The 27,294-nt window shown below is 47.2% G+C and overlaps 1 protein-coding gene across 7 annotated transcripts in view; it reads right to left on the bottom strand.

The window, feature by feature from the left end:
• The window catches only part of LOC138819815 (C-terminal-binding protein 2), a 125,000-nt gene that overhangs the window by 53,923 nt on the left and 43,783 nt on the right, over positions 1-27,294 (bottom strand). For 6 of the 7 annotated variants that reach the window (XM_070011365.1, XM_070011369.1, XM_070011363.1 and 3 more), the window contains exon 2: positions 26,439-26,542. The gene's annotated coding sequence lies outside the window, so the exon portion shown is untranslated. Of the gene's footprint in view, positions 1-26,438; positions 26,543-27,108; positions 27,131-27,294 lie in introns of those variants that run through there. The other variant, XM_070011368.1, reaches the window with a different exon arrangement.

A 27,294-nucleotide genomic window follows, 5' to 3' on the forward strand; every position in this document is an offset into this window, starting at 1 on the left:
TTGGCTACTGAGATCAATAATTCAGGCAGCTTCTGGAAAGTACTTCCATCTGGAATAGCAAATAGCTCCTGATTATTTCTGTTTGCAGTAGGCCTTAACGAGGCCTTTAGTACAAATTATTCTGTATTCTTCAGCTAACCTGAACCTGCCCGTGCACAAAGAAATTGCATCACCCGCAACTCCATGTTCTATACCATCAAGATGGTTCCGCTTCCATAGCTTTTCAAACCCCAGATCAAGCTGTCAATTTCCACCAGAAGTTACAGGCAGCTGTGGGCTGACCAGGCCTCGCCTGACCTTGTGGAGACAGGGGAATCCTAGAGGGATCTAGGGAAGGCCTTCCCTCCCCCACATTTTCTTCTTCCCCTCACCAGTGATAATACTGACTTTTTCAAGGAGGAGACTGTTTTCCTATCACCATACGTGGTCAGATGTTTCCTATTTGACTGGTTAGAAAAGGAAAAGGCAGCACAGGATTGTGCCTCTGGTAGGTTGGACTGCGTCTTCTGTTCAGCCTGAGGGAGGATTCTGAGGAGCCAGAGTAACATCAAGCAGCTATCTGAGCAGGTCCATGGTTCTTGTCACCTTGTCTATAGTAAACGCAAGGTTTACAAGGCAGCAACGTACACAATACTGACACAGAAGCTGGCAGTACCCCACACCCGAGGGCTGTGGGGTAAAGGACATACTTGAAAACACTCCCAAACTGTCAATCATCTACCTCAGTGACCTCCTCCCAAACTTAACCTCAGCTCCTCAGTTCTGGGGATAGCATACCCTTCAGTTTCTCCTGATTACACACAAGGAAATAAAGAAAGGTCATGTTGAAACAACCCATTATGTCTGGGAAAGTTAAGACTTAGCTGAAAACACAAAAGGGTCACCAGGCACCCGCGTTCTCTTGATTGCTCATCTTCCCAAACTGTCACAATATGGACGAAATGGTCTATTCTCAGAGGGACACATTTGCATTGACAAAAGAGAACCAACATATTTATCATGGTTGCTAATCTGATTTAAAATTAGGGCAAGTGAAAAACCTCAGGGGTGAGTTCCTGGACCAGGCCTCTCTCCTCAGATACCAACAGAGAAACCATAACTCCTTGTCTTGTGCTGAAAACCGCTTCCACTATGAAGCAGTCATGTTTGAGGTAGGATTTTTAAAGCCAAGGAGGCACTCGCTGCATTACTGGTAACCATGCTAAATGATTCCAATACCGCACCTGAGCGCTTGCAGGAATCCTGTCAAATAAAATCTCCTTCTAAGTTAACTCTGCTGTGTATTTATGCATTTCATATCACAGCTCACTGCAAAACGCACAAATCACTTTAACAGAGTGTAAATTTAACTACCATGAAGGCATTTTATACTCTGCTTAACTTCACTAAGGGGCCCATATTTTCTGGAGCAGATAAATCAGACTTCTCTATAACTCTACTTCAGGGAACAGAAGTCAAAACTTATAAAGAGAAATAAACCCAGCCTCCTCAGATTATAGGGTGGAAAAATACAAGAACACAAAAAAACCAAACCGCATCTACTCATTCAGCCAAGAGGCCCTGTTTGTCACCTGTACCTCTTCAAACACCCAGAATCCAGTAGCATACCTCGGCCTAGGTGAGGGGCAGGGTTATGTGAGAGAGGCTGGGGCCTCACTGTGCACTTCCTCCCTGCCTTGTGCCACCGACCTCTGACTACTCAGAAACAATGGAGACTGCCCCTGTTCACTTGAGACACCCCTACCACTGCCAGCGACAACAGCTGCGCCATCTTGGATGTCATCGCTGGAAACATGATCTCTTCTGACTATCTTCTAAAGTGAACTTGATGTCCTCGTGCTAAAAGGTCCCCAGATGCACAAGGAGAAATGTAAAAAGGGAAAAGGAAGGCAGAAGAGGGGATCCATGCCCACGGCAGCTGAAGTCATCAATTATTGAAAGGTCGAGGGAACCTTAGCCAAGGCCCATCTGGAAGGGACCATGTGGGCCCCAGGTTGTGCCCCAAAGCTTGACAGCAGGGGCTCCGTAGGCCTGAGAAGGTGACGGCTACAGCCACTGAATCCGTGGGTCACCGCAGGACACTGTTAAGGCTCGTGGCATGTGACACTGCACATGTCACATGTAAGGAACACATCCTCCTAAGCCCCACACCCAATACCTAAGATATCACAACACCATGCATGGTAAGGTAGGGCAGGGCAGGGGGGAGAGGGGTGGGGGAGAGGAGGAGACTTGGATCACCTCCTTACTGCCTGGCTTAAAGAAGTTGGAGGTATGACATGACGGGACACATCTGCAGCAACATACAATGACCATGGGTAACATACTGAACAAAGCAGCTCAACAGTCAGACCTTACTTAACATAAAAGTACATGCAAGGAAAGGAAAAGCAGTAAGTATAGCAGAAAATGCCACCATCTTACCGATCGTTATGATCACTAATTCAAAGGAGAATTACCAGTGAACGTTGAGACCCAAGGGTACAAACTTTAGAGGGGGTTAGGTGCTGGCAGCTCATGCCTGTAAGCTACTCAAGGGACTGAGATCAGAGAATCTCGGTATCTCCAATTAACCACCAAGAAAGCTGGAAGTGGAACTGTGGCTCAACTGGTAAACACTTAGCTTTTTTTCTTTTTTTGGGGGGATGGGGTGGGGGGGAAGCTCAAGGACACTGCCCAGGCCCTAGAGTTCAGCAGCCCAAACCAACCTTGAAGAATCTCTCTACCACAAGTACCTGGGGGTGGGGGGTGGCTAGCTTAACACCGAATTTAATCCCAGCAGCAGTAAGACAAAACTAGTCAAGGCTTATCATGCCCCGGTAAAGAGGCCTAGGTCCCACCTGGTGAAGCTGCACCAGGCCAACCATGCGCCCCTCCACCCGGCTGAGGACGCCATGCTCCTCTCAGCTCACTGGCAGCCTCACGGTCAGCCCTGCTGGTCACTCTGGCAGATAGCTTCGCCTCCGCATCTAGCTTCTGTAATTAACCTAGACTTACCGTTATAATCAATTCTTATAAAAATGTAATAGGCTCTCTGCCCCAGGTAAGATTTTCAACTAATTTTGACTGTCGCCTGTGACCAGACCCTGCTGGCTGTGCAAGTCATACACGTCTGCACGAGATGCAACAGTCAGTCGGTGGTCCGGAAGGCTTGCAGCGTTGCGGCATTACCTTCTACTCTGGAAAAGGCCAGTGCAGAGGCCACAACTCTGAGAGAGAGAGGAGGGTTTTGGAGAGCCCATCAATGCAAGATTTGGGTACGTACTTCCCCTGAGCTGGCCTAGGGGAATAAGGACACACTAGTGTCATTGACCTTAATGTTTTAAGTTTATAACCGACAGCAAAAATGGCCCCCAGAGCCAACAAGTGCTTCCAAACCTGGAAGACATCTCTCTGTCAGGTGACTCAGGAGCAGTCTCTTGGTTTCATCTTTGCGTGCTCAGTGCTGTGGGGGAGCCCCAGGTTCCCTGCTCCCCCTCAGGACTCAGGATCCCAAGAAGGTGGCATGGACAGAGCAGAGAAGCCCCTGTGGTGTGAAGCTGCCACTTGGCGAGGGTAAGGATACAACCTTTCCAGGTTCAGCTTCCTCATCAGCAAAAGGGATGAAGATGACCAGGTACCGGGGCTACATAATCCACTGAGCTGAGAAGCGATGTACTCTCTCCACAGGACCAGACCCCACCAGGTGCTATTCTAGGCATGGTTACACTCTCAGTGAGCAGTAAACAGGAATCAGCCCACCACGCCAAGGTCACCATGCAGGGTGACTGGCCCAAGTCTTCCCATTCAGGTCACAGAAGCCACAGGGAGAGGTGACTGCGTGAATGAGGCAGAGTGACTGTATGATTCAGAGGGTGGAGTGCCGTAACCTCACCCGTCCTGGGAGGGGCCTCTTCCTTCCTGTCCCCCTGTCTGGGGACCACCTAGACCAGGACACTGAGCAGAGGACTCTGGAGACCACCTCCTCAGTCCCAGCAGCCTAAGCTCAAGGATCCACGAAGGTGGCTTTGGTAGAAGCAGACTTCTGAGGCCAGCCAGGTTCTCAGAAGCTCTGATAACCAGCGTCCCACCCCAGCCGTTGTGCCCTGGGAAATCTGGTGTCCAGGGAGCAGGTCTGACCCCACCCAGGAAGTAGCAGTAAGCTCCCCGCCTTGCCCTGCCCCCCCTCTGCCTGACCCCAAGTGCGTTCCTGCCACCACACCTCATGATCCTGAAAAACCTTACCCCTTCCTGCCAAGGGGTGCTGATCTCTGACCACCTGTTACGGCTGGTACCTGACACCTCAGCGAATCTCCACAAAGCACACTTGCCCTTGAACATTCCCCTGGCTCTGTGTGCACAAAGCTGGCTCCTTAGTAACCACGCATGGGTGCAACCCCGGAGCCAACCCAACCTGGAGTGGCTCCAGCACAACCCAATCTTGGCTCATGACCACCTGCCCGGCAAAGGGAATCACCACCAGCCCTCCCTCACCACCCATCACCCAAGCTGTGACGCCAATACATCAGTGGGGGGAAAGAGGCAGATTGCAAACAGCTGCCGAGTTCTGAGATCAAGAGTTTTATTTTAGTGGCTATGGGGAGAGGAGCCGCCAACATTTTTACTAACAGCATAATTATATCAGAGAAAACTCCCTCCTCCTCCAAGATTCCCGCATTGCCTTGACAGCGATTTAAGCAGCTGAGAAAAGATGGTGAAGGCAAAGTCATTATAGCAGAATCCCGTCTCCTTCCCCTGCACACGTCTGACTCTCTTTAATGACAATGAAAGAAAGCTACATGGACATATGGCAAGGGGAAGACCCCGTGTGGAACAGCAGTTACATAAAGTGTTTAGTGGAGGATTTAGCTGTTGTAAAGATCCCATTAACCGCAGATAATTTCCAGCTCTGACTCCAGGCAGAGCCAGTAGCTTTACTTCTAAAATCAGGACAAAGAACCTCTGACGGCCATCACCGGAGCCGGTGCTCAGCCCACCAGCGTGAGCGCCAGGGGACGCTGCCCCAGAAGGCACGCTAGCCCCGCCTACCTCCAGCTGCACACCCCTGCCAACTTGGTGATTTTAAATGGCTTGCTTGTGTCCACTCGCCAGTCTCTGCATCATTTCCTGAGTGTGTGTGTGACAAACTTAAAACTTCATTGCCCTGGCAACTTTCCAAAGCATCCCAACATCTTGAGGGCCAGGAACAGGACCCTGTATGTGAGCAGACCACCTGGAGGCCTCCTGTACTCCCCAGGCAAGGAGACGGCTTTGGGACACTGTATGTGCACTCACCTTCTTCAGACACCCTAACTTCTGTGTGCTCTTGAGAGGCCTGCCCCCACTGTGGATCCTATGCCCTCGTCTGAGCACTGCGTCCACTCAAGTTTCCATGTCAAAACCCTTGGCCCCAAGTGACAGGATTAAGATCCTTCTAGAAGAAGCCATGGAGAATAACACAAACACAGGAAGAAATCATCATCCACGAACCAGGAAGGGGCCTTCGAAGCCAGCCAAACAGTCTCCAGATGTCTGAGTCGTAAGACTTCTCAGCATCCAGAAGAGCGAGGAACAAACTGCTGTTCTGTATCAACCAAGGTAACAGATGCTCAACTGTATTTTTATTTTTGGGTCGATCGTGGGGCTTGAACTCTGGGCCAGGGTGCTTGCTGTCCCTCAGCTCTTCAGCTCAAGGCTAGCATTTGAACCACAGCACCACTTCTGGTCTTTTCTGTTTATGTGGTGCTGACGAACTGAACGAACCCAGTGCATGTGAGACAAGCACTCTACCACTGAGCCATCTTCCCAGACCCAGACACTCAACTTTGAAACAAACTCGCAAGACAGCAATCCACCAAGGGGGAGACCTGCCTTCCAGAAGAATTGTCCCCTGCAGACATTTGTACACACGATCTCTGAATGAGCGAGTCTGTAGACAGCAAAATCCAGGCATTCTAGCCTCCACCTTGAGGAAGAGAGGGGTTGAGGCCAGGACTTAGTAGGAGGTACCACTGCACCCAGCTGGTGGGAATGGAGCAGTTTGCTTCTACAGACTTGTACTATGGCCATTCTATTGACCCAGCACCACCCCACTGCATGCCTTACATCCTGTCTGAATTCTTTTTCCCCTTCAGTCTTTCTGTTTGGCTGAGAAGAATATACATCTAAGAATGTACTGGACAACTGTGACTGGGACCTCTGGTCTTCTGCAGACTCCCAGGAGATGCTGTGACCTCCCTGGGAGAGGCTAGGTTGCCTGTGATGCACTTTGCCAGCAGACAGATGGTTTATGTCATTAATGGACAAAGGGGATGCTTCTTCTTAAAATTCTTTGGGATTAAAAGAACCATGTTTTCTTTTCTTCCAGCCAAGCTCTCTCTCTGGAACACGTTGTCTTCCTCTTCCAGGGGACAGAACTCTGAGGCCAGATGTTTTCCCCTCTGGGTTCCATATCCCCAAGTCCATCAGAGGCCTTCCTGTCCCTTTATCGCATCTGCTTTCAGAGAACTCTTCTGAGGGTCCAGGTGCTGTGACAATTGGCCCTGGAATCTGAGCTAGCATTGTACCCCTCTAAGAGCACAAATGTCACAGCCTCCAAAATTGCCAAGAATTGAAGCAGAGGGACAAATGGTCACCTACCATGTGCTAAGCAGTAATGGGACCTACTGTGTATCAGAACAGGACGGTCCTGGGTGCCTCCACAGTTCACAGAACAGCACAGCAGTTGGTCAGCATGAGTAACAAAAGAGCCAACATATAGTCCTGCAGGCATGGACTGCCTTTGTGCAGAATAAACAGGGGTACAGGAAGGGGATGATTAGAAATCACCGCCCCCGACGAAGAGTTCTCAGAACATAAACTATGTTTCTTCGTGACTCAAAAAGGAGGCCTTGGTATTGCTTCTTCTGGAACTTTCCAACTGAGGGTTTCTCGGGACACTGGCTGACACTGTAATGATGCTAAGTAACTCAAATGTTGTGCAGAAAATGTCACCTGTCAATCAACCCATTGGGAACCCCTGAGTCACTTGTAGTAAGCTTGGGTTGACCATTAACGCTGTGAGGTGTTAGGGGACAAACCAACATCAGCTGTGTGTTCAGCTGCATTGAGCTGCACACAAAAGCAAAGGTAGGTATCACCCTCCAACGTTCCCACGGTGTAACAGAGGCACCCAGAGAGGCCCGGTGGAAGGAGGGTAAGTGCTACTGAGGCTTCCCACTTCCCCAGAGCATGGATGAGAGAATCTAGTGATCAAGCATGAGAGCAAACCCTTCCACTCCCCTGCCAGACAAATGCATCTTCGACTCTAGCTGGGGTTACACTCGCAGTTGCTGAGATACAGAATTAGTATCAGAACCACAAAGAGTCATGATCTAGCCCTTCCTCCAAACATGGGTTTCTATCGCAAAGTATTACTGCTAGGCATCACAATGAGCCAAGAGCCACACAAAATAGTCTACCACCTGATCCTACCATGAAAAACACTTCCTTTAATATACAACTGACAAGATATTTTAGAGAATAAAAATTGCTTTGTCACAAGACAATTAAAAAGGAAAACGAACACTATCAGTAGAATTTTGTTTCTAAACATCTTGAGGTTCTATTTTTTTATTTATTTATTGTTTTGGTCCGGTCGTGGGGCCTGAACTCTGGGCCTGGGCGCTGTCCCTCAGCTCTTCAGCTCAAAGCTAGCACTCTACCACTTAAGCCACAGCACCACTTCTGGCTTTTTTCTTTTTGTTTATGTGGGGCTGAGGAATTGAACCCAGGGCCTCAGGTATGCAAGGCAAGCACTCTACTACTGAGCCACCTTCCCAGCCCCCATCTTGAGGTTCTAAATGATTAAAGACTGCCAGAAATCTTCAGACCAACAGTCTGACAGAATCAGCGAAATTACTCTTAGAGGGTTAACCAACTTTGAGTATGTATGACACTTCAGAAGAAATGGTCTGGCAGGCCTAGAAAAAGGACAGGCTTATGTGGCTACTAAATAACAAATCTGCCAACCTAGAATCCCACTTTGCACTGAGCAGGCTTCCAGAGAAATTTCCACAGATTGTTTCCCTATCCTGAGTTGTGGGCAGGACTGGCACAGGTCAAACTATGCCCAGGACTAGACAGCCTTGGAAATGTGTACAGGAGTCAAGAGCCAGGGTGAGAAGCCTTCTACCACCATGACCATTTGCTGCAGAATCCTAGAGTAATCCTGACACCCAAGAGGCACTTAATGAATGAATGAGTAAAGAAAAACCACTACTTACAGTGGCAGCTCCAGATTTAAAGCCTGTAATGACTAGGACAAAACGACATGTGAATGACAGCCTTGTCTGCTGGATCAGTACTCACCAGCCCCTCCCAGCAAGCCCTACTGGTGGCCTCCTTAGAGACACTAGCATCGGGCTGGGATGCACCAATGTTCTGCCCCTCGGGGGGCAAAGGAGCTTCAGGAATCACTGCCCCAGAGGTAGAGACTTTTCACTTATGAGGAATTTGTAGTTGGAGACATAACTCAACTAGCAGACAACTGCCTAGAAGCAAGCTCTAGGCTCAATCCTTAGTAATACACAGGCACACACACGCACGTATGCACACCCTGAAAGGTACTTCAAGAGATAGGCCAGCTGATACAAGGGGCAGTTACAGAATCTATTACAAAATGAATCACATGTTGAACGCATTTCATGCATACCATGTGATTTCTCAGGGAAAGTATGAAGTAATGAGGTTAAAGTACACTGCACATATTCCACGAAGTGCAGCGCTTGGCCCTGCTATCCTCTCTACCATCACGGACTCAAATCCCTGAAACTGAGAGCTGAAACAAACCACTCCTTCCTGCCTGCCCCAGAAGACTGCGGAGATGAAGAAGATGGCAGGTAACAATGATCACCAATTGGCAGTGCTCCTGGCTAGGTGTGGCAGGCAGGACTTAACAAGAATTAATTCATTTGCTATTTTAATATTTTTCATATCAATTTTTAGGAGGTTTTATTTGGTGGTGCTGAAGACGCAGATGGAGTCAAAGGACTTGCACACGCTAGGCAAGCTCTTTGTCACTGAGTTGACATCCCCATCCTTACCCCAGTTATTCCTGTGAAGCTGGTATTGCTACCTTCTTTTTATTTCAGGAGCTAATAGGCACAGAATAGAGCAGTGGTCTTCCTCAGGTCACAGGGCTAGACAGTAGAAAGAGGATTTGAGTTCATGTAGCTACATGTTAGTGTACACTGCTCTACCAAGAAAGAATCAAACAAGAGATGTGACAATATAAACCAAACCACAGCAAGTACAGACTCCAGTCCACACATGTACCTCAAGGCCAGAGGAAAAGTGTTGAGTTGGTCAATGTACCTACCTTGTTTCATCTGTGCATAATCTATCATGTCAGGTGGGCACACAGGGGGAAAGGGATTCTTTTAGGTGAAGTCAACACAGAATGCCCAGTGTGTTCTGAGATACTCAGGTGCTCTTAGACCTTAGTATCCTGAGAAGGGGAATTAGCTTTGCTAATCTTTTATTGCTTCGACTCTTTCTCATTTCAACAGTAAACATGGGGGTCACTAGCATCGTCTTCCCTATTAAAAAATAACAGACATTCATCTAAGGCTCAGGCCTATAATCCTAGCTACTCAGCAGGCTGAGATCTGAGGATCACAATTCTAGGCCAGCCTGGACAAGAATGTCCATGAGACTCTTATCTCCAATTAACCACCAAAAAAAACAGAAGTGGTGCTGTGGCTCGAAGTGGTATAATGCTAGCCTTGAGCAAAAGAGCTCGTGGACTACGCCCTGGTCCTGAGTTCAAGCCAAAAGACAAATCTGTCAAGTGCATTGTCATGTGAGAGTAAAGAGTCAGGCACCTGGCATGAGGCCGTATCTCGGCATTGGACCCCTTCCGTCTGTCCTCCCTCCCTCTGTAATTGAGGAATAGAAAAGGGAACATGTAGCCAGAGGCATTTATTTGGGAAGGGAGAGGAAGGATGAAAACACACACCCATATTCCACCGTGTAAAGATAACTATGAACTATGCTCATCAGATGTCCCCATGACTACTATCAGGACTCCATTCATACATTAAATGTCCCTGCAATACAGAATCCTTTCCCTCTAAGGCAAGCATTCCACTGAGGTTACTGCAAACTGTGAAAGCATCATTCAAGAAGTAGCCAGGCTCCCAATGTCAGGGCTTCTAGGCCTTTCTTTTACGATCAAATAACCCTGAAACAGAAATCATGGTTTTTACTAATGCTTTTCTAGTGCTAAGTAAGGAGAGAGAGAGAGATTGCTGGGTTGGTCAAAGGGTGCATGTACTTGCATGGTAAAGTGACATCTGCTTAAGTTTCTGATTACTTCGTAGTCTCCATCTATGACCCTTCCTATCAGCCTCCACAAGCGCACAGAGGCACAGCACTATGGTTGTGCTGGATTGAGTTCTAGCAAGCCAGCTTAGGGCCAAAGTGGAATAAAGAGGTGGCAGCAGGCAACTACTGATCATGTAAGCTCTGTGCAGATGGAGAAGATCACTTTTTCTTCCCAGAGTGCCAACTAGGGAAGCTGGTGTTTGGGGGGCACTTTGCTCATGATACACCCACCTTTTATGTGCTAGTGACACTGTGAGGAGGTTCACACAGAGAGGGCCTGGTGCCAGAGATACCCAAACAGCAGGAGGACTGGCATTTCCTGTCCTGCCCCCAGGGAGGTGGCACATAATCCTGAGTAAGTAGAATGGGGCTCGGGGCCGACCCCAGGGTCCAACCTCACCCAGCACCAAACTTACACAGTGTCCAGTACCTGGCAAGAAAGCACAGATCCAGCACGCGATGATTCCCTGCTGCACTCCCTTAACTCCCTTAGCCCCATCTTGGTCCCTTCACCTATATCGTTAAAGGCCACATCCTCCTCCTGACCAGCTCCCTGATCTGAGCAAGTAACCGTGACCCTGTCTTAAAAACACCACAGGATTCAGGAAGCTGAGTCTTTGTGTGGACTGGACCCGAGGGTGTGGAATCCACTAAAAAATCTTCCTGAGCCAGGCGTTGGTGGCTCATGCCTGTAATCCTAGCTACTCAGGAGGCTGAGATCTGAGGATCACAGTTCAAAGCCAGCCCAGGCAGGAAAGTCCATGAGACTCATCTCCAATAAACCACTAGAAAACCAGAAGTGACGCTATGGCTCAGGTGGTAGAGCACTCACCTTGATCTGAAGAGCTGAGGGATAGCGTCCAAGCCCAGAGTTCAAGCCCCACAACCAAACCCCCCCCCCCCCAAAAAAAAAACTTCCTGAAGAACTCCTAAGGCCCAAATGTCCTTTCTAATTCTTTCTGGGCCTCTCAGTGTAGAGAGCAACCACTGTAGCAGGTCCTATTTGGGGCTAATTTTCCACATTAGAAGGCACAAGGGCTAAGACTGCACAAAACACCACCACCCATGATACTTTGTTTAATTCAAAGTCAAATACCAAAGCAGGCGGGCAGACTTGTTTACCAGATTGATTTTAAAATGGCCTTCCTGGTCACCCAGGCTGCCCCACCCCCACGCTGCTTTCAGACACAGCTGGGTGGGAATTCAGTGACCTAATATCATTGGACAGATAATTCCTTGCCTTGGGGAAAGACTGGCAAAGCCCATGGCATCTGCCATTTCCAATCTATGCTTTGGAACAGTAACTAGGGGCCTGTGCCAAGAAGGGGGTGGGCAGCACAAAATGCCTTCGACAGTGGCTGTAAGTAAAACTAAAAAAAATCCACCTCCAGCCTTGTTGGGAGTCACTGCTGTGCATCTCAGTCAACTAAATCATCTCAAAGCCTGCGATGGAGAAAATAATTGAATTAAAGAGTTGCCATAACTCATTCAAGTGAGATAAAAAAAAAAAAAGAAGAAACAAAAAACCAACCATCCAGTGGGAAGCAAGAGAGTGAGGCAAAGATGGTCCTGGAGATAGTGAGCAGGGGAGAAGCAGCAACGGAGCTGGTTCAGAGGACAGATGGGACTTTCCTAATTGTCCCCAGACTCCTAGCAGCAGGGGTGGTAACTAAATGGTTTCAATTAAAAGTTAAAGAAACAGGGGAAAGCAGGCGGTAAGTTACGCCTGGTGCTGATAAGACTCACACGATCCAGTCTGGGTGATGCTATGTCCCGATTCAGACAGCCAAGTGTCAATGGCACACGAGCTGTAAAGCCATCCCAGCATGTCACCCTGACAAGGTGACAAGTAAATCTGTCTGTCAAGTGCACTGTCATGAACAGTTGCGTGAGAGTAAAGGAGTCAGGCACCAGGCACGAGGAACGTCTCCGCATTGGACCCCTTCCTTCTTGCCATGTGGCTTCCCCCCACACTCAGGGCGCCCTCCCTCTCAATGGAGGGGTAGAGAAGGGAACATGTACGATAAGCATTAGAGCCAGAGGGCCCAGGCCCACACTGGTGATTGGTAAGGACTGTGAGGTCATTTTCATGTCAGACTGGACTATGGCACTGTGGATACTTCAAGAACCTGATCATGAACCCAGTACGTGTAAATATCCATTGCTTAAACCACTAAAGCTCAAGCAATGACCATATCACCCTCAGTGGACAGTAACACTGTGGTGGGGAGGGAGGCTGCTGCTGGCCTATGGTAGACGCAGGACCAGGCTGATGCTCAAGGCCATCCTGTAATACCCATGCCACATCTACACGGAGGAACAATCTAATACCCCAGCTCTGCTGGCTCATGTCTGTAATTCTAGCGACTCAAGGGGCTGACATCTGAGGATGGTGGTTCAAAGTCAGCTTTGGCAGGCAAGCCCATTAAATTTATTTCCAGTTAAGCACCAAAAAAGCTGAAGTGGAGTTGTAGAGCACTGAGCTCAAAAGTGTGCTCAGGTAGGAAACATCAACATCGATGTAGCATGAAACATCCCCAAGACCTGTTTACTGAAATTAACTACTAGTTTAATGGTGTGTGTGTGTGTGTGTGTGTGAATGTCTGATATACAAGTGTCCCAATTCTTCAGAGAAATTAACATTTCAATTCTGTTTTTATCTAGAAGTCATTAAACTGTGCAACATGAATTATTGGAAGTGTAACAGCGAATTAACGCTATTCATCAGCGAAGTCCAAACACTTTAGAGTGCATGGGTAATGAAAAAAGAGCTCCACATTTTCTATCTCTTCTCATTAAAGTAAACTGGTTTCCCCTCTCAGTATATAAAACTGTCTTCTCTTCATAGAATTTATACCACCATAAGCCAGCTCGCATTCTAAACTATTATATGCCTCCAATTAATTTTTGCAGCTTTTGCCTGAAAATTTAATGAGATAGTAGTGTGTGAGCCTGTGACCTCTGATTACATGTGTGTGCTCAGTATTCAGGTTGCTGTAATAAAATAACCTGATCCGAACAGGAATGGAGAGCATCTCCCATTTTCACAGTGCTGAAGGTAATGTGGTAACCAGGCCTATGTGCTTGACTCTTTTAAATCTAATTATGAAATTTACTGGCCTCAAATTAAACTACTGCTACTCATCAACCTGGGAGCAAAGGAGAAAAAAGAGCGGGTGGCATGATTACCCTGTTAGCATTATCCCCACCTCTGGTCCTGAGCTCCTCCCTGCCCTGGAGTTCCCACCCTACAGCTGGCCACTCCCTCTCTCTGCCCAGACCCACCTGAGCATGCACCTACCTCACTTCCTGCCCTGCTACCTCAACAGGGACTGGGGCCATGTGCTCCATCTTCGGGGAAATATGGCTCCTCTGATAAACCTTGTAATGATCTTTCTCTTGTGCCTGTCTGCCTCCGTGTGGTCCCCTGGGATGGCTGTGAAGGATTCCTTTCACACTCAGTATCACTTCTGTAAACATCCCCTTGAAAAGTTAAGATGGATGACCACTTGGCCAACACCTTTGACCTCTAACATGGAAGCGACGCCTAGAGCAACTGCACTTCTCAAACACAACCCTAGAACAGCAAAAGCAAGCACACAGGTAAACACAGTAGGAAAAATTCCCCAATGGCCAGATGCCTGGGCTCCTCAGATATACGTGCCAAAGGCGGGAGGCATCGTATTCACAGTTGAGTGTGCGGGCATATGCACGCACACATTTGTGTAATAGCGGTGTGTGCGCAAGCATACGGTTGTGGGTCTGCACACAGGTAAGTACATACATGAATGAATGTCTGCACATGTGTGCATCTAAGTGCATGCCTATAGAAGTCAAGACAGAAATGAAAGGGAGGAGAGAGGCAAGGAGGCCGCAGTAACAGGTCCTCTGTGGTCACCTTCGGCAAGGTAAGCAGAGTACTCAAAAGGACAAAGGAAAAAAACCCACAACAGTCAACAGTACTAGTCTTCGCATCGTCATAAAGTAACTACTATATTTATCTCTTTTTCTGAAGCTACTGTAGGGGCTTAAGTGCGTTCAGGGCTCTGCGCCAGGCGCTCACCACTGGAGCCACACCTCAAGCCGTCTCTCTCTCTCTTTTAAACCATATTAAGATGTAAGACAGTCTTATCGGTAATTGGACTGTGAGACCAGACCATGCTGAGCTTTGGGAATGTGTTCCTGAACCTTAGGAATGCACAGTCCATTCCTAACTCACTCTGCTAATGATAATGACACCCCCCCCCCGCCCCACAGTGGCAGAGAATGAATGCTAACTAGAGAATATGCAGCACTCAGCAACAAGGATAGCCCCGGATGGTCTTTCTGAGTTAAATAGTCCTAGGACAGCCAGCATAGGGGGAGGAATGTACCATCCTCTGAAGGAGTGGGGGACTTATGACTATGGAGCCAACTTGGGGGCTGCCACTGATAGAGAAACTGGGGTGTGGGGTAGACACTCTACAAAGTGATCTGCTCTTCTCCACTGGCTCCCCTGCAACCCTGAGCACACAGCAGGAAATCTCAAGAGCCTCATTCTGACCTGGGGCCAAGCCCCTCTGAGCCAGGTAGGTGGGAACAGATCTCCAAACCTCATGTAATAAAACCCACCAGGTCAACTTGCCAAGTTACATGTATTGTTTATAAACACACATTCCCCTACAGAGGCCGACTGGAAAAACACCACCCAACAGTCACAGGCATCCAATCCCATACTCATACCAAGAACCAAACGCTTTAGGGGTGGGGAGTGGTAGAGGCTGGAATAGAACATGCAAGGTGTGCACCCGAAAAACAAACCCAGGTTGTCACCCCACCAGTGTTCTTGTTAAAGGCCAAGAAATCATTGGCTCTCATTACCCAAGAAATGAACAGACCACGTAAGAACATAAATCCTCATCTTGCAGGTGGATACCACATGCATGGACTCAAATGAAGTTGCAAACCAATGTTCAGCACACAGAACACATCCACTTCCCAGGGATTCGCTTCCAGAGCCAGTAGCTGGCCTAATCTTGAGATCTCCAAATAGAAAAAGTCCCTTACCCACTGACTTGCCTGGTCGGGGAAGGCCAAAGCCACAAAAGCCCTGAGCATGACACTCAGTTCCAGGCTTGCAAAGGACACCTCTCCCCACACTCCACCTGGAACAGCCCCATCATTCCAGAGGAAACACTCCAGAAAACCATCAATGGGTTCCTAGGAAAAAGGAACTCCTGAGTTGCTACAAACCCCTGCTCAAAGACATCACTGAGCTCCCTAGCAGCCAGGGGAGGTGGCATCTCTAAGAGCAAATGTGCCCAGAACTACACAGATCCCTTTGAAGCTGCCACTGCAGCGTGGCTGTTTGTCTGAGGTAGGCCAGAGTGGGTGGGCACCAGACCAGGAACTAACACAACCAATGGCACACTGTGGCAAGCAGCATCCTCAAAACAGGATTCTGCACAGTCTCAAGCACAAAAGCAGCAGAAAAAGGCCTGCAAGTTCTCCAGATCTGAGGTCTGGGAGAGCAGTGAATGAAGATCTCACCAAGATCACAACATACAAACACACCACACGGCAAGCCTTTGGGTGAAGAACGGAAGCTATTAACTGTGTTACTGGCATGCACAGATGTTGTCTGTTTCTAAAATTCCCAAATAGATTAATTAGCATATTATAAAGAATTTACTTCCATTTCCCCTTGACAGATCATAAAAGCCAAAACACAATGTTCAGTTGGAAACTGACAAGTGTACATAGCAGGAAAGGCTGCATTAACTTTAGGCAACAGTGAAAGAAAATGGTATTTATGATGTTTAGACACCTAATTAATTCTAACAGTGGAATGTCAAAAACTATACACGCATTTCTTTGGTAACCAAAGCCCAACATCAAACAAGTCAGTTCTGATCAGGAAAGAGGAGCCCCTAGCATTTCCCCTAATTTTTACACCCAGTACTGTAGCTGTTTGCTTTCTGGGTAAGTTGGTAGGGAAGAAAAAAATAAAAATAAAACAAAAACGTGCAGAAGATCAAAAGGAGGCTTGAGGTACACTGCCCTGCACAGGCCATTAAGCTTAAATAGCATAATATATGTAAATATGAACGGGGTTCTAGGATACATGTCCACCTTTCACTTTGGCAATTAACTCAGCTGAAAGCTGAAATCCTCAAGCTCTACCTTGGGGGGGGGGGAGGGTAGGCGGGGGGAAGGGAAGCTGGGACTTTTCTGTCTCTTCAACTGGATGGTGTGGGGGACAGTGGGCTGAGGCAGAGGATACCTTCAAGCATTTTCTTCCCTGGCATGTTTAGGAATGACCCCTTGGGGGAGGAGAGCCAGGGAAGTTTAAGGACAAGAGTAAGAATAACATGTGAAACCAAAGTTAAGTTAATAGATGCAGAGTTGTCCTTCCCCCCATTCTTCTAGACTGCAAATCAAAATCTGCATTTAAATAGAGTATTTTTTAATGTGGAAAAGAGGAAGCCCTAGGGTACAAAGGTACTGCATTCTATATCTATGGGCACAATATTGCATTTTAAATGAGATGTGGCATTTTGAATCACTGGATGTATCACAATTTCCAAATTGTCTTGTTATTACTATTTTTACTAAATTCTCCCAATGTAATAGGCTAGGTTTCTTTGTACAGCCAGGGCTGTTAATAAAAGTAATGTGATATGACATCATTCCATCAATTTAATCTTGAGAAAAGATTACACAATCCTGGATTTCAAAAAGCTGTGGGTTCTGATAATTCCAGCCATTATTCAGTGTGAAATTCAAACAGTCTGAATTCATTAACATTGCTTGTTACAAATCTGCATTTTTAGACTTTGCCATAAAAATGCAGGCGTCCAAACACAGTGACCTGAATCTAACAGCCTTTCATGTGAAGTGGTCGGGTTCATCGCTTCTTCAGGCGTGGCTCACGGAATAAAGGCTGATGGTGAGTTCTCCCCACAGCTGGAGGAAAACAAGGGCTACTCTGGCCTTAGGTCTCGTTGGGTGTCCTTACTGTTGGAGTATGGGAGACCTAACTCCCAAGCTTAAGACAGGGATGGTACTGGTGGTACAGCTTTTAGGGAGCAAACAGAGTCAGACTAAATTTGGCTATCTCATCTTCTTTCATCCAGTGACGACCTCTATCACATTATGATGCACAAGGTCTTCATCTGATGCAGACACCTTGATTACTGAACTTCTGTAAGAAACAAATCCCCTTTCTTTATAAGTCACCCAGTCTGCAGCACTGTTACAGCCACCCAACATAGACAGGCTCTTTGCTTAATGTTCAGGCAAAAGTGCAGAAGACTCAGTTTCACTGGAAAGTGGAGACATGTCCCCAGAGAAAGGGGCTCTTTACTAAACAGGTGTCCAGAATACCACACACCTGTCACTGGAATACAGAACTGCACTAGTGGCTCTACCTCATCACCTCTGTGCTAGCACGAATCAGCACATCCTCACAAGAGTGAGAAAGCCAGGTATACCAGTGGCTCATGCCTGGAATCCTCCTCAGGAGGCTGAGATGTGAGGATCATGGTTTGAAACCAGTCTGAGTAAGATTTTTAAAAAGCATCCAAGCTGGAATGGGGGGTGTGGTGTGGAGGAGAGTGTAGAGAGAGTGGAAGGAGAAGAGGAGGGCAAAGAGGAAGGAAGGAGAGAAAAAGAGGAAGGGAGGGAGGGAACTGGAATCTGACACAGGGAAATGCTAAATAGCTGGTTACCAGACTGATGGGAAAGGGGATATACACCACCTCCCCAAGTCCCAGGGTCTTTACAACGGTTCTATGCATGCATGTATGACCGAGTGCTCACAGCCAGCTCAGAGGCCTTCCAGTGGGAAGACTATCCCGGGACGTCTTCCCCCAGCTGGGGCAGGTCCCACGTTGAGCCTGTAGCTGTGTCCTACTTCATCTGCTATGGATGAGGGTAAGGATGCTGATGAGCAGTCTTCCTTTCCTAAGCCCTTCAGTGTATGAAGTACCTGCTAAGCCATCTTCAATACTGTTTCATGGAATCCTGACAACTCTGAAATTGAGTGTTTCCATCAACCTCATTAGGAAGGAAAGAAGTGAATCTGAGCAGCAGGCTTTGTGGGACCTGGGAGTCCCAAGGTCAATGTCATCAGGCAGCCACGGCCAGCTGCAGGGTCCCAGACATGCCAGCAGGACACTGCCCTCCACCCTATACCAAGTCCACGCATAAGAACAGAGCTGTCTCCTGACCGGGTCCAAAGCTGCATATAAGCTTTGTGGCTGTCATCAGGCCTCACAGTGCGGCCCTTAAGCCCCGGGGAAGATCAGAGGACAAATCAATATGGACGCTCATTCCTACAGGAAGCAGCAATGAGGGCTGTGGTTTAGAGGTCATCTAATGTTGGAATTAGCCAACAGCACTGAGCTGCAATTGAATTATGAGAAGCCAGAAATCCTGTATTCTCATCCTAGAGAAGGTTTGGAACCAACAGAGGGAACACACACACACACACACACACACACACACACGCATGCACGCACGCACGCACACACGGGAGTCCCTCCCCCAACACACACACACACACACACACAAATACTGACTTCTAAGACCCAAGAGCCAGCCCATTTGAAGGAATTTGAAACCGAGTCATCTGAGCTTTGCTCCCAAGAGATGGAGGACTTCATCCGTTGGGCCTTCCAGCTGTCTTCAAGCTCGCAGCTCCTTCCATTCATGCAGACATTCATAGCATCTCCAGATAAAAGGAGAGCGCAGCCCCTCACCTACAGAAGGCTGACTTCCCCCTTCCCCAACTGCCTGTCAGGACACAGGCGGGGCAGGCGTGTTTGTTTTCCTGGAGTAGAAAGCTCAAGAACATGGCCGCATCATTTCAGAACATTTATACTCCCCTGAACAGGCAGTGTAGCATGCTGGTTTGCCTTCTGTTTCCAGAAAACTCTCACGGCTAACATACAGCAATCTGTCCTTCCAGACAGATGCTTTGCAGGGTTCCTGCACGGATCCAGCCTACTATATACCTTCCAGCCCAGCTGCAGTCTGATTTATTTATTCAAAATACATTGTGGGGCAGCAGGCATGGCGGCGCACACATGTAAATCCCAGCCTTCAGAGGCTGAGCAGAGAAAGGAAGATCTAGAGTTAAGGCCAGCCTACAATACAAGCCCTTTCTCAAAACAACAATTAAAAATAAACCCAAAAGCCTTCAAGAACATCTATACTATGCAGGTTAGACTCAGAAGTTCAGGGAGAATAATAAATGAAATGTATCATTCTGCATCAGAGAGCTTGCAGAAACCACTCTGGAAGGTTATGTTTGTAGTCAAAACTTTAACTTTTAACTTAAGTTCATTTCCTATATTTTTACTTCTTTTTTCTTTTTGGTCAATCATGGGGCTTGAACTCTAGGCCCGGGGCACTGTCCCTGTCCCTCAGCAGCTCTTCAACTCAAAGAAGAGCTCTCTACCACTTGAGCCACGGCGCCACTTCCAGTTTTCTGGTGATTAATTGTAGATAAGAGTCTCATGAACTTTCCTGCCCACGCTGACTTTGAACCGCGACCCTCAGATATCAGCCTCCTGAGAAGCTAGGATACAGGTGTGAGCCACTGGCACCCAGCTTGCTTTTTAAAAAATTTCACCTGCTAGGAGTCAAAAGGCACAGAAAGAGACCCAGTCCTCAAAGACAGAAGTCCTCAGTTGCTAGGCCAGCAGTGGCTTGAGGCTCACTCCAGACAACCAACCACCCTCCGCTCAGAGAGTAAGGGCACAACTGTGTGAGGAAGACAGGTAGGGCGCACAGGTAAAGAAGCATGATGCCCAGGAAGGTCAGCCCAGGAGCTGCCAACACCACCTGTTCCTCCCTCCCAAGCTTATTTTCCAGAGGTCCCAGGTTTCCTCCTGGGAAGGGCCAAGGATCTGAAAGGCCTTGTCTAAGCAGATCCACCTTTACCCATGTCCTAGACTGTCTGCCCGGTGACTCAGTTCCATCTTCCAAAGGTGGAGATGACACTGCTCAAGACAACAGATTCCATCTAACCACAGAAATGGTGTGGTTGCAAGGCACAGGAAGCAGATGCCTCGGCCACCCAATCTTGCTGGCCACCAATCGATACTAAAACACAGCACTACAATATTGTTCTGAGCAACCGAGGCGGTCTCTGAAGTGGATGGGACTGGAGGCTCACTGGATATGGAACTATCAGCCTGGAACAAAGATGGAGACAGAGTAGGAAGGGGAAGACACTGTGCAGAGGCATTGCTGTGGGTGAGTTCACACTGACGGAGAAATGGAAATGAAAGCCTGTAATCAGATGCTCTGAACTGCTATTCATCTGCGGGTTGTTTTCTTACCCTTGCACATTAACATCATTTTTCCCTTATGTTCTATCTTTTTTGCACATATAATTAATTTTAACAGCTTCTGCAACTTATCCCACAGGTTGTTGCTGTTTCTTTTAAACAGTATACTGCTGAGAAATTGATTTGTTTGCTTTGTGTGCCTAAAGAAGCCACATTATGAAATATGCATAAATGTCACTCACTGTCCTGGCTGCTTCTCAGGATAAATGCAGAAACAAGTCTGGTTTTCACCTCTGTACTCAGGGAGCACAGTCTCATGAACTACCCAGGTGCCCACACACAAAAACCAGTGAACTCCGCAGTATTTTCTTTTAAAACCTGCTATTTAGTCCTAACAGGTACAAGTCTAGGGGAATTATCTTAATTGGTATGTAGAAAGAATGAATGGCAAAAGCATTCAGTTAACCACGAAGACGTTACTTGTAACAGTCTAGAACCAGGTGGGAGTTGCCCTGCTTGCCAGAAATAAGAGAATCAATCAGTAAGAAAAGCAAATGCATCCCATTGGTGCTAGATGGATTCCAGTAGGAGAAAGCCATGGGCAACAATGCTTCCTGCCCTAGACCTGGGAACCAGCTCCCAGAGGAACATAGAATTCTCTGCTACTTCTTAGAGAGCTACGCTACAAAAATAAATAAATAAAAATGCATTTAACTCTCCGCTTCTTAAACAAAGGTGAAAATCAAGACTAGGCAATGGTACAAAAGTAAAATAAAATAAAAATCCTGCCCCCCACCAGGCCGTGGGCTGCTCAAAGGCAGGTCCTAGCAGGGGCTCGGGCCATGGGTAGGCTTTCCTTAGCATCTGTGTCTAGGGGAGCTGCTTCAAGTTCAGCTCTCTCAACTGAGGAGGTGGGTGGTGTGTTCCTCCCGAAAAACCCACTGAAACCACCAAACCCAGCCACGGACAAATAGAAGACGCTCCATACCTTGTGCACTCCAGGAGCCATAAAGCAGAGATGGCAATGCAAGAATACCCCTGGTTGCAGACAGTACCAGCTGATTAGACACATCAAAGCCCCATTTCCCCACCTCTTCATTTCCACAGCTACACCTGTAGCTCCACCCCCAACTTGATACTAAACCCAAAATGCCATTTCCTCCAATAGTCAGGCCTTTTCGGTCACACCAATTTCTTCCCATTCTTCTCCTCTCTTAGCAGAAGGACCAAGCTCCAAGCCTGGGGTAAGGGACAGGGCCGGGTAAAGGAGAGAAGCTGATCACTGACATTGGTACCCAGTTTCCCCACAGAATGGGGGTGGTATACTCAGTCAACTGTGGGGGCCTTGGGCCAGACCCAAGTCCTCTCTCAAGTTTGCTCAGGGAGGGGCAGACAAAAGTCTTCCCTGCACAAAACCACACATAGCCACCTCTGCGTGGACAACAAACAATCCAAGGCTATCCCTTATCATCACAGACCATGTGGTAACCCTAACTAGATTTGGCAGGAGCTTAGTGCCATTATAAACCGAGGAATGAGCTTCCATGAATAGCAAATACCGCAAGAAGTCATCATCAATAACAAAGTGATTTCCATGACATGGACAAAGCCAGTAATACCTGTGTGGGTCTATAAAGGTTCCCACCAACAGGGGGTGTGGGAAGGCGGAGTTCAGGGTGACCTCAGGTGTGCAGGAAGGCGCTCCATGCTGATATAGGCAGTGTCGGGCTCTTCACAGATAAAATGGGGTTCTTGACCTGGTCATGAGGACTCTCACAAAGGGAGGAAGGCCATGCACCTACACCTTCCAGCACTGTGCCTAAACTGTGCGCTCCCATGATGAGACTGGGGGTCAGCCACCCGGAGAAAGGGTTGCCCTAGCCTGCTTAAGCTTAACTGTAGCCTTCCCCAGAAGCTCTGCAGCAGGAGCAGCTGGAGCTCCATCCTGGCAGGGAAGCTAATGTGGGTTGGAGGATTCTGTTACATGAGGGACAGTGAAACCAAGACCTTCTGTTTTGTTCTGTTCCACCCAGCTTGGATTAGAACCAGCAGCCCTGGTGGGTGGAAGTCGAGAACACCATTAATATAGCAGGAAACCAAACCCACCAAGAGAAGCCTGGGGCTCGACTTGACTCTGCCCAGTCCTGGCTCTAAAAACAAGACGGGATGATTACTCTCATCCTGAGAGCCAGACTCAGATTTTGAAGACACGAAGACCACACCAACACCTGGCATTTACCCAGGGGAGGCCGAGAGTGGCTCCTACATGCTTCGATTCTGAAAACACAGAACAAAAACCAAGTGTTCTGGCTAAGGATCCCCTCCTCTCTGCAGAGAATTGTCCAGAGCCTCTGGGAGCTCACGGAGCCCATCCCAGCCTCCTAGCTACCCTCATTTAGTCTCCAAGATGAAAAGCCCTGCACATCTTCCTCTGGTTTGTGGTTTACAACATCACTAGTTGTACCTCTTGCCTAAAACTGGTACAGGATCACAACACCGAGGAGGAGCCGAGGAGACGGGAGCTGGGGGAGCCCAACAAAATGCAACTCATCTATAGTCTGCATATCATTTATTTTCTTTTGTTGGTTGTGGGGCTTGAACTCGGGGCCTGGGTGATATCCTTGAGCTCTTCAGCTCAAGAAAGAGCGCTCCACCACCTTGACTCATATAGTGCCACTTCCAGTTTTCTGGTGGTTAATTGGAGATAAAGAGTCTCATGGACTTTCCTGCCCTGGCTTACTTTGACCTTCCATCCTCAGATCTCAGCCTCCTGGGTAGCTAGGATTACAGGAGTGAGCCAGACACCCAGCTTGTAATTATCATTTTTATTAATGATAATTTTATTAATGATAATTTTATTAATGATAATTTCTTAGGAGAAAACTGAAATGGGTACTGATTTTGTATAACTTTTTACAAGGCCCACAAATCAAGCTATCAAGTCTGTTATAATATGAACATACTATTTACATTAGGATATGCTTAAAAATACTGTGACAAAAAATGCCATATAAATGACTTTAGTGCCACTTGGCGGCCATAGCTATGATGGAATTGTAGGCTTTTCAATTTCCTTTCCTACCCACATTAAAAAAAGAAAAGAAAAGAAAGATGTATCAAGGGCCTGGAATAGTGGTGTACAACTGTAATCCCAGCTACCCTGAGGCAAAGGAGCACTGTGGCAGATGCCCAATCCAGGAAAAGTGATTCTGAGACTCTATCTAAAAGCAAAGAAAAATAAAAAGGATTGGGGCATGGCTCAAGTGTTCCGGCACTTGACTAGCAAGTGAGAGGCTCCAACAAAGGTCAGTCTAGACCAGAGATGCCAACAGGTGAACTTCCTGGTTGAAAGGAACATGTACTTCTTACTCTGGCCATAATCAATGTGTCTAAGTTGCTCTGATTTATGGACAGCAGGCCAGGCTTTTGGGAGTGGCTGCTGCAGACAGCCTCATTATGGGCAGAAGTGTCCTCACGTGTTGGTGGCCTGCTGGTGTGATTTTGGGGAGTGAGTCTGAGAAGTAGAACACATCTGTAAGGGGTTTGCTACAGAGGGTTGAGGGGGGCGCTTATTTTTGTCCTAGGCTTCTCTCTGCTTCCGGTAGTCACAAGATGAGTGGCCTCTGCCACATGCTTCCAGCTATGGTATTCTGCTCCACCAGAGGCCAGGATCCACAGAGCCAAAGACTAAGGATAGAAATTTCTAGAAGCAGGTGCTAAAATAAGCTCAGCCTCCCTTGAGTTCTATTTATTAGGTATTAGGTATCAGGGCACAGCAATGATAAAAGTAAGTGATGAACACAGCACTGGACATGAGAAGTTTAAGAGCAAAGTTTAAGAGAGCAGTGGGGAAAGGTTAGCGCTGGAGCTGGTTAGCAGCCAATGCGTACTGCGGACTTCACAAGTCATCATCACAGCACTGCCCATGCCACAGTGATGGCCAACTCCAGTGCTGCAGTCACTTCATCTCTGAAGTGTTATACAAAACTCTGACTCAACAGAGTACCAAAAGCGCAGACACTAGGAAGCACCGTAAAAGGACAATGTCGGGATACACATGGTGCCCAGGAAGCAATGTTCACAGGAAGTGTGCCGAGATTTCCTTCTGACACTTGAATGCATATGTAGAATGTTAAGTGTTACTTGGAGATGGAGATCAACACTAAATTGAGTCTTTGAGTGGTCTCATTATTAGGTGGGTCAAATGAGAATGCCGTTAAAAACATCCATTTCACCCTTAGACCGCATCTCATCTGCAAAGGAAAGGCTTTCCACTCCCATGAGGGTGGGAAACATCAAGTGCCCTGAAATGTTCGCTTTCCAGAGGCAGGTGGGACCTAGGTCTTACAAATGGAAGACTTCAGAAGGCAGTAGACACGACCAGGTCACAGAGCTGGCCCCCTGTGGAAACCTCATTTAGTCCAGCATTCAACAGAGACTAACACTGTACCGTTCTAACTACACAGTGACGGAGACAGCTTGAGAACTCTACACAGATTCGAGTACACAGACACTATATGGCTAAGAACCAGAAGAGAGAAAAGCCTCGGCTTGAAAGGCCGAAAGCCAAGAGCAATGGCCACAACTTAATGTTCCTCTCAAAGAAGTTTCCTCTGGCAGCTCATGTACCCCTGCAAAGATCCATACCAAGGCCTCTTCTGAGAGAGGTAACTGGATGGGTATGAACACCATGTTCCGAGTGTCTAAATCAAGTATAATCTTAAGATGTTGGAGTGTGTGTGTGTGTGTGTGTGCACATCTGTGCACAAGCAGGAAAGAGTGTGGGAGTGACCTTAGCCCACCTACCCGTTTCACCAAGATGTAGGTCCCAGGCAGCTGCATGGCTACACCAGTGAGCAGTTTCCCAAGGAAGGGAGGGAGACACCCAATCCGAAGCCCACTTGGTTGCGTTCAGGTATAGCTTGGACCTCTCCCCAGGGTCATCCCTTGGGGCTCCAAGGTTACAATGGTGACCTTGACCTTCCTCCTAAACAAAGCTTGTCCCTATTGGGTTAGATAGAAAGGACACTGAGCTCATACTTGTCTTTTTGTTTTTGAAGGACATTGGTAGTTCAAGAAGAAATTTTTTTTAAGGAGTATAAAAATCAATCTTATCAAAGAAATTGATACGAAACTTTTTTTGAAGAAGATCCACATTCTGTGCAAAATAGCTAAAGGCATGTTGGAAGTAAACCAGAGCCCCAAACCTTGCTGTGGGTACAAGACTGAACAATAACCAAATCAATATGCTCTCCACCTATCTCCAAACAAGTACAGACAGAACCCAATGCTCTACTCCACCCCACCGCACGCTCAATCCACTCCCCCAGGGGGAAAAAATTGTTAGCCATACAAAGACATCCAGAGGCTGGAAATCGAGAATCACCAGCAAGCTGCTTTCTTTCTAAAAACATCCATCTACCATTTTACAAGTGATGGAGGTGGCATGAGACCATCTCCCTAATTCATTTTTATTTCTTTTAATTAATACGTCGAGAGGCTCTAACATTATTTCCATCCTGCCTTGAGTTTCCTTGCAGTATAATTTCCATTGACTTATCTCTCCAGCAGCAGCAAGAATCACTTTCCACTGAACTGGATTGCTTCAGAGTTCATTACATGTATTTTGCTTTTGATAAATGAAAATACTAGATGCAATTAATTGAAAGGCAATCAATAGGATCCTGCTATTAGACCTCCCTGTGAAACAACCAGAGACTGCCCGGGTTCCACGGTCATCAAACTAATTGAAATCCTGTTCCGAAGGGGATCTGAGAAACGCCAAGTTTTACCTGGAGATATTTTACAATAACTCACCAAGATAAATGTGTCCACAAACTCTATAGTTCACGCGATGGGTTGTCCGTCTCTTTAAGGGAATATAGCTTCATTGGTTCACAACAATTTAAGGTGAAGAAATTCTGAAAGAAAATGGAATTGAATCAGTCAGGTTGAAGCCATGATTTTGTTTATAACTAGCCAACTGTTAATTGCATTTTTCCAATGCCTTTGACTCCAAGCTACCAGAGGTTATTAAATGGTTTCATTAAAAATACTATTTGTCTTGCTGGAGTCCATACCAGATCAAATTAAACAGTAAAGCAGCAGAACAAACGAACCCTTTTCATCCATTCTGACATGAAGCCAAGTGTGCAAAACCAGAAGGTGCTGCCACCGTGCCATCCCCATGAAAATGACATGTGACGCAGCGCACAAGGGGCCAAACAGCCAATGCCTCCAAGCCAAGAGTGCGGGGAGAAATATGAAATGACAAAGCGCAATGTGGAAAGTCCATGGTTCATAAGTGCTGACAACTGTTAATCTTCTGTGAGGCTGACGAACGTTTGCAGTTGTCCATTAATAGAAGCATTTTAGCTTACTACTGACATTGATTACTCAGTTAAGAATTCAATCCTAATGTTCAATAAAAATCACACTTTCCTGGCAAATGCAATATGAAACGAGGGATGCATTAAATAGCACTCACGTTTATTTTACCATACACGGATGAGGGCAAATAGATGGTACCGGTTAGGTCATCTGACTGGCATCCCATCCACACAGAGGCATAGAAGGGAAGGAAAGCCAAGTCAACACTGGCTGATTGAAAAGGACAAACATCTGGCCAGCAAATATGTCATGACTATGGCTTTTCCCTGAAGATGGAACTTCA

Source organism: Dipodomys merriami, unplaced genomic scaffold (assembly GCF_024711535.1).
Source record: "Dipodomys merriami isolate MVZ:Mamm:240054 unplaced genomic scaffold, mDipMer1.0.p SCAF_82, whole genome shotgun sequence".
Classification (NCBI taxonomy): Eukaryota; Metazoa; Chordata; class Mammalia; order Rodentia; family Heteromyidae; genus Dipodomys; species Dipodomys merriami.